The 13,649-nt window shown below is 32.9% G+C and overlaps 1 non-coding gene across 1 annotated transcript; it reads right to left on the bottom strand.

Moving 5' to 3' along the window:
• Positions 1-10,476: 10,476 nt before the first annotated feature.
• LOC121217182 (small nucleolar RNA R71) lies at positions 10,477-10,583 on the bottom strand. The gene has a single exon (XR_005913340.1). It is a non-coding gene; the product is annotated as a small nucleolar RNA R71 (small nucleolar RNA).
• Between the last annotated feature and the right edge of the window lie 3,066 nt (positions 10,584-13,649).

The raw sequence follows: 13,649 nt of genomic DNA on the forward strand, positions 1-13,649 counted from the left end.
AGGAGAGAGAAAGAAGAAAAGAAAAAGGAATGAGAGAAAAGGGTTTAATTCTGTTTTTAGTTTCTATATTCTTCCCAGATTTAAAATTTAATTTTTTAATTTTAATTTTAGAATTTTTGTCTCTATTTTTTAATTTAATAATTGAAGTTTCATAAAAAAATAATTAGATTAAATTATGTGACATTAAAAAAAAAGTTCCTCACAGGATCAATTTAAAGTCGTGAATAAGACATGTAAGAAAACAAAAAGACTCACTTTATTTCTTTGAGTAGTGCTGAAAACCTTATAATGCTAAATCAAAAACAAAATACTTACAACTCCAAATTTAATATTTTTATTTGTTTATTTGGTTTTTCAAATTTTATTTAGACATGTAAAATTTTAATTTAAATATTGCACGTAATTCAATTTAACAGAAGCCCTTAAGTATTGTTATTAATTGAACTTTAATTTTTAAATCGAAAGAGTTGAGGGTTTGGTACATGTGAGAATGAAGTTTGTCAAGAATTTGTTCTTTGAGGATTGATTAGAGCCATTGATTGAGTTTTTTGGAAAATATTTTTCAAAGGGTTCAATTGGACTGTAACACCTCTTATCTGTCTCAATGTATGGTATGAATGGGAGGTTTTACCGGAGCACAACTTTTTATTTATTTGAGAAATTAAACATTAAAAACATTTTTATCAATTCATAGAAAACAAATAAAACTAATTTTAGAACATTAAAATCATGCTCAAATAAATTAGAATCGGTTTGTAAGTATTTAGATGTATTTGAAACTAACTACAAGCTTCGGAGGGCGTAAAATCATTAAAATAGTGCAATAGGCAACTTGAGTGAGAAGTACATCTACCTCTAAAAAAGCATCGATATAATTTCGTGAAATTGTAAATTTTTTTTAAATTTATTTGACTTGTGATACTAGAAGAACCAAGTATCAAAACCACAACCTATAGCCAAACATTAACTTAAATTTCACTTGTTTCACCACCAAAAGGTTTAATAGCAAAAGTTGGACTTAGAGAACTCATAAGTTTAAAACGCCATAAACAACTACCGAAACACCTCACACTTGGTAAACTTGAAACATGCTTAAAGAACGACCATAAATAGGTGTAATCCCTTCCTAGAATATGTTCGACTTATATCATAATTCATCAAAACATGGACAACATATCAATACTTTCATAATTCCATTAAAAATGTGTTTTATACTCATCAAAAGCACAAAACAAGTGAGACTATATGGATGCATGCAAAAGAATACCCAAACATCTTATAGCTTGTTGATTTGAACCTGACGATAATTGCAAGGAAATATGAGCAAAAGTGGTTGTGGAAATGGGTACTATTGCAAGCACTACAAAAACCAAAATAAAAACAAGGGATATCAAAATTGTTTATGTAGTTTAGTTTCCCCACATTTGTGGAACCTAGCTCACTGAAAAATCTATTATCTTTGAACTCAATACAACTAGTGATCCTAGTCTAACACGCATTGGTCTAGAATCCTCATTTTTGTATTTAAAGACTAGATCTCTCACCAGTAAATTTTCCCGCTGAGAACTTAGTCTGTAAAATCACAATACAAAGATTTTACAATCACAAATGCACTCGTAGATAATGTTCCTCACTTGAATAGATAGGTGCCCTCAATACTCAACGTGCATAAACTTATACAAGTCTCTCAAATGTATAGAAGTTTGAGACTTGCTAACATATTAAGAATCAATTACTATCAAATATCTATTAAATAACAACTAAAATAGTTGAAAATAATATATTAATAAAATATGAAATAATGTGGACTGTTGAAAGATATGTCTTCAATGCTCTCGATCCAATCTTCACAAAGTAAAGGGATTTAATTATTTAATCTAACCTAAACTTTAAAAATTATTGCTTCACAATATGGAACTTCAAAAATACCAACACATGCCACAAAATCATTTAATTCATTTCCTAATTCATTTCTAATACATGCTACAAGTTATATTATCTGTCGATATGCTAGCAGTAAAGTGTGCATTCAGTGGATTCAATTTTTACATGACAACAATTGAATAAAACAAAAATTATGTAATAATCAAAATAACCCAAACAAAATAAAAGGATAATCGAAATAATCAAACCAAATAAGATTGGTTCCGTTTAATTTGTCTATTTTTGCTCTCTTTTTTACCCAATTCATCATTGTCATTTAAGGTGCATTAAATAGATAAGAAATACAATTAGAGTAGTAAAAATAAATGAGGAATGAACAAAAAAAAAGAAAGATAATTAGACAAAGAGGCTCTAATTCAAAGGCATTATTATTATTATTATTATTATTATTATTATTATTATTATAGCTTCAATTTTATGGACCCGGTTTCATGAAAGTATTTTGAAATCTTAATTCAGAACACTAATTATCTATAATAGATTTCTATTAAATATTTCATTCGAATAATCTATTACTTTTTCTAATAAAATTGATTTGTAATTTGTAATTATGGTCAACATTTTAATGAAAACAGGAACAAAGCAAACAAATTGAGTAGGTAATTCATGCAGTTAACATTGAAAAAATATAAATATTCAGTCAAATCTTGGAATTTATGAATTTATTGGTTAATCAGAAATGATTTAACCGTTTGGGAGAAATCAGAAATGATAACAAATTAATGATTCAGCCATTTAGGTTTTATGGGGTTTTTAAATTAAATTATTAACAAACTATTTAGTTGGTTATCTAATTTTTTGAGTATTTTTATTTTAGTCACCTAAATAATAATTTTATAATATAATTATTATCATTACAATAATTTATTATTTTGGTCACCTATCTATTTTCTAACTAACGAAAATTGATGTGGCATGACACTTCATCTCCATATAACCACTCACTTGACAGGTAAAAAGAGTTGATAAATAACTTAAATTATGTCATCTAAAAGTTAATCGACCTAATCCCCTAATCAGAAAAAAAAAGGAAAGGTCAGTTTAAAAAAAAAAAAAGACCAAAGGTGAAAAAACCATGAGAGGGATGAACCTCACAGAACATAGGGAGTTGTGGTGAAACTGCACCGATGCTCGCAATTTTACTCTCTACTTCTTAATTTCCCTTCCTCTCCTCTTAGCTTTTTGATTCCATCCCACTTAATTTTTGTGACACTTTATTAGCATTAATTACCTATTTTAGTAGGTAAAAAAAGGTGGTCAGATTCATTTGAAGCAGTCATGAGAGTATTACTTTTAGTTTACCTATGGTATCGTAAACTAAGGTAAAAACCATGCAAAAACATGTAAATAGAGTAAAAATTTAGCTTTTTTAAAATGTAGTTGTTAAACAGAAATTTGATAAAATGTAGGGAACTAGGTATGTTTCGACCTTTCACGGCGAGACATGAAACAAAAGTGTATAAAAAGATTCAAGAGGTAAAAGCTAGGATTTGGGATTTTATTTCTGGGTACTATAAAAATTTTGCATAAATGGATAGAGGCAAAGTCTGAAAAAAATTTTAGGAGTCAAAATTAAATTATAATTTTTACAATAATAAAATACAATTTCACCATTCTAATAGTCTATATCCTTATAATTTTTAAAAGATTAAATCAAATTTTTATTATCTTTAAGGGGGTCAAAGTGTAATTTTACCTTTACTAGTTTAAAATTTTAAAAATTTTAAAAGACTTAAATGAAAAATTTTTTCATTTTAGGGAGAGCTGAGGCTGGCAAGAAAAATGTAACACCCTACGCCCAACTCAATCGTTGAATTTAGGCATGGAGTATCACAAGTTAAAACCATTTAACTAATTATACCATTTGAAAACCAAAATCCTAGCTTGGCGGGTACCAGCTTGCTAGAGAGGAGTCCCACTAAATTGAAAACATATAATAAGTTGAAAGTGGTTAAAAATAGTGTTGTGCCACCAATAGATGAGTATGACTAAACAGTTTTTGGTGGAGGCTTCATAAATATTCACAAGTTCAGATAAAATCTCATCATCGAGTTATCATTTGAGTAGTAATTTAAAATTTGTTTTAGTTTAGTACCACATAAAACCAAGTTTGACATATAGCCCAACAATGCTACAAATAAACATCCGGAATTACAAAATATCTTTTTCAAATACAGGTTGATAATTTCAACAGGTGGCAACTAACAAATGTCCTAAAAGAAAAGGCTCACAATAGGCCTTTAATCTGGCTAATTCCCTACTATGACAACGTCCAACCTAAGAGCCTGAAAATAAGAAGAAAGAAACTAAGTATGTTCATAAGAACTTAATGAGTTCCAATAGAAATTAACGCTATGTTTGGTTTGCCTGAATAGCTAAACCATTTCAAGCATATTCAATTCTCAATAGTATTTAAAACGTTTGGTTGATTGAATGTTTATTTTGTAGAATAGCCTAAAATAAGACTAAATAACAAAGTCCTGTAATAGCTATTTAGGACACTCATGCCTAAATGGCTATTCGACAAATGCCCGGAATAAGGAATTTTTTTTACCATATTACCCATGCACAAATAAACCATCTAAAACTCAAGATTTAAAGAAAAAAACTCAATCAAAACTTTCTAACAGAGGAGTCAACTTAAAAACTGTAACACCCCTATCTCGTATCCGTTGCCAGAATAAGGTTTCGGGGCATTATTAGGATTTACATATCATCTAACAAAAATTTCAATTAAATACTTACCGATTCAATACATCATATAACTAAACATATTACCGTTCAATCAATAGCTTGGCACTTGTATAAGTATCAAAAAATAATATTTTTAGTAGTACATATTTCATATAATTTCAACATTGATATACCTATTTTCTCGACATATCACACTTGAGTTTAATAATAGTCTCAATTTACATAATTTCCTTGTATCAACATATCAAAGATAATCATATATGTACATGTCACGAAACATATTATTCTCTTATCGTTTCTTCATAAGCATATATCATTCATTTCTTTATATCAATATTTCATGCACCATCATTTCCATATATCTTATGTATATTTATTTTAGTAATTGTTCATGTTAAACTTAACATAAATTAAATTCCATGTACCAATACTTATTTCATTTATCTATCTTCTTAATTATTCCATACAACTGTTTTGTACATATATTTCCATATAACCAATTCTTGTAAACATTTCATACAACCATTTTGTATAAACAATTCATATAACCATTCGTCATCAGGGACATATTACCTGAATATTAGTTGTTAAACAGATGTCTTGGCATCTCTCATCCACGATCTTATTTATCTTCAACATGATGCCATAGTGTCTTTCAACTATGGTCTTACTCATTTTCTGTCACGTTGCCATGGTGTCTTTCAACCATGGTCTTATTCATTTCATGTCACGTTGCCATGGTATCTTTCAACCATGGTCTTACACATTTCATATCATGTTGCCATGGTATCTTTCAACGATGGTCATACGCATTTCATATCATGTTGTCATGGTATCTTTCAACAATGGTCTTACACATTTCATATCATGTTGCCATGGTATCTTTCAACCATGGTCTTACACATTTCATATCATGTTGCCATGGTATCTTTCAACCATTGTCTTACACATTTCATATCATGTTGCTATGGTATCTTTCAACCATGGTTTTACACATTTCATTTCAGAAAGCACATTCCCGCGAACCTCATCCTTACAGAGGGATTACCAGTCTAGGCTAAATCCCCTGTAACAGCAATTACTCTAATGAGCTTGGATCTGAATTACCAGTCCAGGCTAAATTCAAAACCTAATTCGGATTACCTGTCTGGGCTAAATCCATTTTACACGTATTCTTTGGAAGGGCTATATCAGGATAGGATCACCCGTCTGGGCTAGATTCTTTTTACCGTCAATTCCTTTTCTGAGATTCATCGAATTTTCCTTTCATTCAATCGGGATTTCTTCCCCTTTTTATTAAATATATCAATGTTTCATCAATTTTCATACAAGGGATATTTAAATCATATTCACATAAATAACATACATTACAATTATTTAAGAATATAATTCAAGTTACACGAACTTACCTGGCGAAATTGTAGAAATATCAAGATTCAGGGGCATTTTGGTAATTTATCATTTTCTCAATTTTCACCCAATCTTAAATTAATAATTTCATTCAATTTATTAATTTAGATAATAAAATAATTCATTCCCTTCAATTTGGTCATTTTGACATTTTTACAAAATTGTCCCGTAAAGTTTTACTTTTATTCAATTTAGTCCTTAAGCCTAAAACATGCAAATGAACCATACTAGCTGAATATTCATATATATTTTCGTCCTCCTCCTCTCCATTCCACATCCTTAATGTATATAACATGCTTATAAGTAACATTATCTATTTCACTATTTACTTATATGTATATCCAAAGCTGTCCATCCGTGTCATAGTCACTAAATTATTTTTATCTTAAGATACAGAACTCCAAATTAAGATCCGTTAATTTTCCCTAAAACTAGACTCATATATCTTCGTACCATAAAATTTTTAGAATTTTTTTTGTTTAGCCAATAAGTACAGTTTATTCTTTAAAGTTACCCCTGTTCTGCTGTTTGATAGTTCCGACCCTTCTTTACTAAGAATTAATTATCTCCTCGTACGAGATTCAGATGATGTTCCCGCTTATTTATATTGAACATAGTCTCATTGAGGATTTTAAAAATATAAAGTCCTTAATTATTTTTCTCCAATTTGTTATGATTTTCCAAAGTTAGAATAGCGGGACCAGAAATCATTCTGACCTTGTCTCACAAAATTTATTATATCTCATAATTCACAATTCCATTTCTTACACTGTTTATTCTATAAGAAACTAGACTCAATATGCTTTAATTCCATATTTTTTTTCATCCTATAATTGGATTTTCACAATTTATGGTGATTTTTCAAAGTTAGCCTACTGCTGCTATCCAAAACTATTTTAGTGCAAGATGTGTATATACCATGTTTATAACACCCTTATTTCTTTCTCTACACTATTTCTCATCACTTTCTCTTATTTTCTCTTCACTAACATGTCAATAACATAGGTCCATATATAAGAAAACTCTACATTAACATCAATTCCATGCTTTTTTAATAATATCAAACTTAAAGATATATTGAAATCTTGATGTTCTTACCTTTTCTTATTGATTTCAACATTTAACTTGATTTTTCTCTCTCCTCTAGCTTCTATTTCTTGAATTCAACTTGATATTCTAGCTTCCCCATAGTCTCCTTGTTATCTTTCTCTCTTGATGGCTATGGAAATTCTTTTGATTTCTAGGTGAAAATGGTGAATTTTTGGTGGAAGAACCAAATTGTAAGGAAAGGAAAACTTCTTTTCTTCTTCTTCTCCTCACGTTATTGCATGAGAAAGGTGATCATCCCCCTCTTTCTTTCCTTACATTTATATATATTAAATAAAATAATAATAAAATAATAAAATATCATTTAAAAATCAATTTAAAGTATTAATAAACTAATATTTATTTATTTATTTTATCTAAAATATCGCCGACATCATCATTTTCTCTAGATTTCTCTCTCTTTCTAATTGACCATATTGCCCTTGATTATCTTTCAAAATTCCATCATTGAGTCATCATTTAATTTGGTAAAATTATAATTTAGTCCCTCATAATTCTTCACCTATTCAAATTGGTCCTAATTCATCCATTTTTCTTGGTTTCTAGATCATTCCACCCTTGAAATATTTACACTATTGGTCCTTAAACTTTTCATATTTACACTTTAACCTCTCAGTTTTTGAGTATTTACTTTAACCTCCCAGTTTTTGAGTATTTACTTTAACCTCTCAGTTTTTGAGTATTTACTCTTGTGCATCAAAACTTTTCACACTTTTACAATTTAGTCCTTTCCTAAATCAAGATATCATAATTTACTTCCCAATGTTGTCATAACTCAAAACTTTCATTTTTATCACTTATTTCCTTATTTTTCTATATCAAGGATAATATCTTACTATAGAAATTTTCAGGGTATTATAAAAACACATAAAAATAGAGAAAAATAAAGGATTCTTTATCTCCTTAGGTTTTAGGTGAAATTTCATATTCCAAATGAAGAGAAGAGGGAAAGGTTGAATGTTGGTGTTCTGTATTCATGGCTGAAAATGGATAGTGTGTAACACCCTTACCCGATTTTGTAACACCCCTTACCCGTATTCGACGCCGGAACAGGATACGAGGCATTACCGAACTTAAACACAAGCAAACATACATTTCGAGTTGTAAATTTGGCACCAAATTAAAACTTTTTAACAACCAATCATATCATCCCTAAAATGAGCCTACGAGGCCCAAAACATGCTTTGGAAGCGGTTTAAGACTAAACCGAGAACTTTAGAAAATTTTACGACACTTAAATTTTTTTTGCTAAAATAGGGGTCACACGCCCGTTGATAAACCGTAATTTATACATATTTCTATCCCATGCTTAGTGCATTCTATGGATGATTTTTCCTTAAAATTGGTGAATTCGATGCTTCTAATGCCTTAATTTCATGTTTTATACTTAGGTGAGCATAGGAGAGTGAAAGGAACGAGAAACGGGCCAAAAACGGAGAAAATAGGCCAACGTATGATATCAACACGGCTTGGACTTCCTCACACGGGCAGACCACACGGCCGTGTCAATTTGGCAGAATCGAAGCACGACTCACACGGGTGGACCACACGCCCGTGCCTATTTAACAGGCTTGACCACGGCCTGAAGTAATCGCACACGGGTGTGTCACACGGGCGTGTCCCTGCTGAGCCCAAGTTTAGTCCAATTCGAAAAAGGCCAATTTTGAGGGTTCTTAGGCGTTCTAAAGCCTATAAATACACTCTAGAGGAGGAGGAAAAAGGGGACACAGAGAGGGAAGCAGGAAACTGCTCAAGGAAAGCCGATTGATCCATCTCAGAAGCTGGATTCATCATCAAGACTGAAGATCTCCCCTCAATTTCCCTTCAGGAGTTTTGGGTTTTTCTTTATGTTTTGCATTCATTATTCTTCTGAGATGTTTACCTTTTTAGTTATGAACTAAAACCCCTAAATACCTAAGGGGAATGAAACCTAAGACAGATCTTGTTATTATTATCTGAATTGTATGATAAATATTTGACTTGTTCTTAATTATGTGTTCTTAATTCTTGTTTTGATATTCAAGGATATTGATTCAAGTTAAGCTCTTATTCAAAGGAGGAATAGACCCTGTCTAAGAGTACATTTGTCATAATTAAGCGGAGTGGGTTGTGCGCTTAGAGATAGGGTGACAAGATTTTAACGGATTAGGGTGAAACCTAATAAGGGGATCCATTGATCGAGTTAATGCAACCCTAGGGAGTTAATTATAAAGATATTTCAATTATTCAGCCTAGGGTTAGACGTTGTTAGTCTCGAGAGAGAAAATAATATAACTTAGGAATTTCTACGAATCAAGTCAAATGAATAAATCGTCCGATTCAGAGTCAAATAAAAAGTGAAGTCTAGGTGGATTTTTCCTTAGGTATTGTCTCAATCAATCGAGTTTTCCAAAAGTAATTCCCCAATTCTATTTTCTGTGAATTTTTAGTTTAGTTAATTAGTTAGTTAAAACAAACCCTATATTTTTAGGCTAGATAATAAAAAGACAGTCATTACTAGTACTTTTAGTTCCTTTGGGTTCGACAATCCGGTCTTGCTAAAGCTATACTACTGTTCGATAGGTACACTTGCCTTCATTGTGATAATAGTTAGTTTCAAGAACGATTCATTATAAATATTTAAAACCTGTCACGAATATCACGCATCAAGTTTTTGGTGCTGTTGCCAGGGAACTAAGATATTAGGAACACTCGATTTTTATTACTTTAGCCATTTACTTTTACTGCAATTTAAATTTTTATTACTAATTCTTCTTTTTCCCTTTTTTTGGCAGGTTCTTATAGTTTATGACTAGAAGAAACCCGTCAGGACCATTACTTTTTAATAGTGAGATCGATTGCACAGTTCGCAGAAACCAAAGAGAAATAAGGCGAAGCTTAAGATACACAGAGAACGACCAAGAAGATGATATTCAAACCACAACCGAGGAGATGGCTGAGAACCAAGAAAATCCGTTACCTCCTGCAATTCCTGTTAATCAAAATCCTGCTCCGCACACTATGTATGATTATGCTGAACCTAATTTAATAGGAACTGAGTCAAGTATAGTTAGACATGCTATTGCTGTAAATAATTTTGAACTGAAACCTAACACAATTCAAATGATACAATAGTTTGTTTAGTTTGATGGTTTGCAGGACGAGGATCCCAACGCTCACTTAGAAAATTTCCTAGAATTTTGTGATACCTTTGTGTTTCCCTTTTCGTTAAGGAATAAGGCTAAACAATGGTTGAACTCATTACCACGAGGGTCAATCATTACTTGGGAACAAATGACCAAAAAATTTTTATTAAAATATTTTCCACCGGCTAAAACAGGCAAATTTCGTAATGATATTTCTTCTTTTGTGCAGATGGATTTAGAAACACTCTACGATGCTTGGGAGAGATACAAGGACCTTTTGAGAAGATGACCTCACCATGGGTTACCGCTTTGGCTACAGGTTCAAACGCTCCATAATGGCCTGAATTCTTCGACTCGACAGATGATTGATGCAGCCGCTAGAGGAACTATCAATAATAAGACACCCGAGGCGGCTTACGAATTTATTGAGGAGATGTCAATAAATAACTATCAGTGGCAAGTTATGAGAACAAAGCTGACGAAAGCAGCCGGTGTTTTCAACCTCGACGTGGTTACTATGCTATCTAACCAAGTAGAACTCTTAAATAAAAAGATTGATGGTTTGTCTGGTTCTACTCAGGTACATCCAGTGATGAGGTGCAATTCGAATGGAAGAGGAGCATGCACAGAATATCAACCCTTCAACCCTAGCATCGAGGAAGAACAAGTCCAATATATGGGTAACAGTAACTCTAGATCCCAAAATAACCCATTTATCAACACTTACAATGCAGGTTGGAGGAACCATCCAAATTTTTCATGGGGAGGCCAAGGAAATCAGAGACCACCTCCAAGCTACCAACAACCACCCTACCAATAGGAAAAGAAGCCCAACCTTGAAGAGATGCTCTCAAAGTTTATATCAGTGTCAGAAACTCGTTTTCAGAATACCGAGACAGCACTTAAGAATCAACAAGCATCGATCCAAGGGCTTGAAACTCAAATTGGACAGCTTGCCAAGTTGATCTCTGAACGATCGCAAGGTTGTTTGCCAAGCAACACAGAATCTAACCCAAGGGAGCAACTCAACGCGATTACTAGTCAAGATGAGTAAGGGTTAATTATACCTGAACTAGAACCAATGCAAGAAACTGAGATAAGCAAAGTAAAGGTGAGGTAGACCACAATAAGCAGAAATCAGTAAGTACAAAATACAAACCTCGTGTGCCATACCCTAATGCAATAAGGAAAGACCGCTCAGATGAACAGTTTGGTAAATTTCTTAAACTCTTAAAAAAATTACATATTAACTTACCATTTATTGAAGCTCTATCGCAAATGCCTAATGCAATGAAATTTTTAAAGGAGCTTTTAGCAAATAAGCGAAATTTGGATGAGGCTTCGCATGTGAAGCTAAACGTAGTTTGCTCAGCTATTTTACAGAATAAACTACCCAACAAACTAAAAGATCCAGGGAGTTTTACGATTCCTTGCTTAATTGGTAGTTTAGATGTTAATAATGCATTAGCTGATTTAGGGGCTAGTATTAACATCGTGCCTTACAAAATGTTTAAACAACTAGGTCTTGGGAAACCCAAACAGACTAGGATGAGCATTCAATTAGTAGATAAAACTATAAGATTTCCTAGGGGTATTATTGAATATGTGCTAGTTAAAATCGATAAATTTATATTTCCGGTTGACTTTGTTGTTCTAGACATAGAGGAGGATAGCAACACTCCTTTGATTTTAGGAAGGCCCTTTTCAGCAACTGCTAGAACGATTATTGATGTTGGCACAGGTGAGCTCACACTTTATGTGGGAGACAAAACAATCACCCTTCAAGCTCACAATTCAGGCAACACATCGAAAATTGAAGGTGATTGTCTAAACCATTCTACTAAAACTGACAATATGGTGCAACCTACTTTGCAGGAAATGAGTTTGCAGGAAGTACATGACCCATTTTCAAGAAATAGTAGAAGACCTATACATGAAGAAAAAAGGCTACCAATCGAGGAGCTAGATGAATAGCGTATACATAAACTGAGAACACACGATAAACCAAAACTACACCAGAACAAGCTCAATACCTCTCCAAATCAACTTAAGGTTGGAGAAAAAGTTTTATTAGATGTCGCAGATCCTCACATTGTCATTGCCAAACTGAATGAAGAAATTCCTCTTACAGTACTTAGCATGTTCCCATTCGGTACAGTCAAGGTAAGTCATCCCAAGTTCGACACTTTTAAGGTAAACAATACCCGCTTAAAACCTTATTTTGATGAGATTCATAGCAGGAATGAAGAGTATAAACTCCTCGAACCACCATGACCATTCAATGGAGAGGTAAGTCGAGCTTAGACTATAAATAAGCGCTTCTCGAGAGGCAAGCTGAGCACTAACTGTATTAACTTCTTTAAATTTTAGTGTTTAACACCTAACTTACTAACGAAGCTCTTGACTACAGGTTTACCACACAGACACGGCCAAGCACACAGGCGTGCTTAAGACCGTGTGGAAATAGGCCGTGCGACATGGCCGTGGGCAAACCTGCTAAAACAACACGGGCGTGCGACACGCCCGTGCCTTAAAACCGTGGCTGAACCTGTCAAATTAACATGGGCGTGCTACACGCCCATGTTTTGAAACCATGGGTAAACCTGTCAATTTAACACGGGCATGCACCTGCATACATGGGCATGGGAGAAGCGAACGGAGACCGACACGGCCGTGCAACATGGCCGTATACACCAATACTCCTAATTTCAAAAATTACGAAATGCACGGGTTGAGCTTAGAGCACATGGGTGTGCCCCATGGCCATGTGCCCCAATTTCTCCATAAACACCTATTATTTTATTTTATTTTATTTTGATCTCTATATTTTGAAATTATTTTTTTCCTTTTAATACTATTTTATCCTGAGTTTTTTACAATTTTTATTCTTCGACTATTTTATTACGAGTAATTATGTTTCAGTATACCTCTTAAAGAGTTCCTGATTTTATCATAGTCAAAAAGAGCTCCTAAAGCTCACTATTACTTAGGAACTGGAAACTCCACTGGGAAAGGTTCTCCTCGACTGCCATGTCCTGCTCGACCACGACCATAGCTACCACCAGATATAATATTCTTTTGGCGAAGGACTTATGGACTAATGAACCTCTACCACCGCAGGAGTATCCTCCTCTACCCTCACGCCAATTATTCTCCAAAACTTCAGTTCAAGGAAATTCATTCATCACTCAGGAAGTTTCACTTCTCTCCCTATCTTATATTTATATTCTATCTTTATACATTGAGGGCAACGTACATCTTAAGTGTGGGGGTATTGGTATTCATTTCACTATCAGAAAAATCCCTGAATGATTGCCTTGTTCTCTTTAAAAGCTCTCATATCATGTTTAGGATAAATTTTGATTGATT

This window comes from Gossypium hirsutum, chromosome A02 (genome assembly GCF_007990345.1).
Source record: "Gossypium hirsutum isolate 1008001.06 chromosome A02, Gossypium_hirsutum_v2.1, whole genome shotgun sequence".
Taxonomy (NCBI): Eukaryota; Viridiplantae; Streptophyta; class Magnoliopsida; order Malvales; family Malvaceae; genus Gossypium; species Gossypium hirsutum.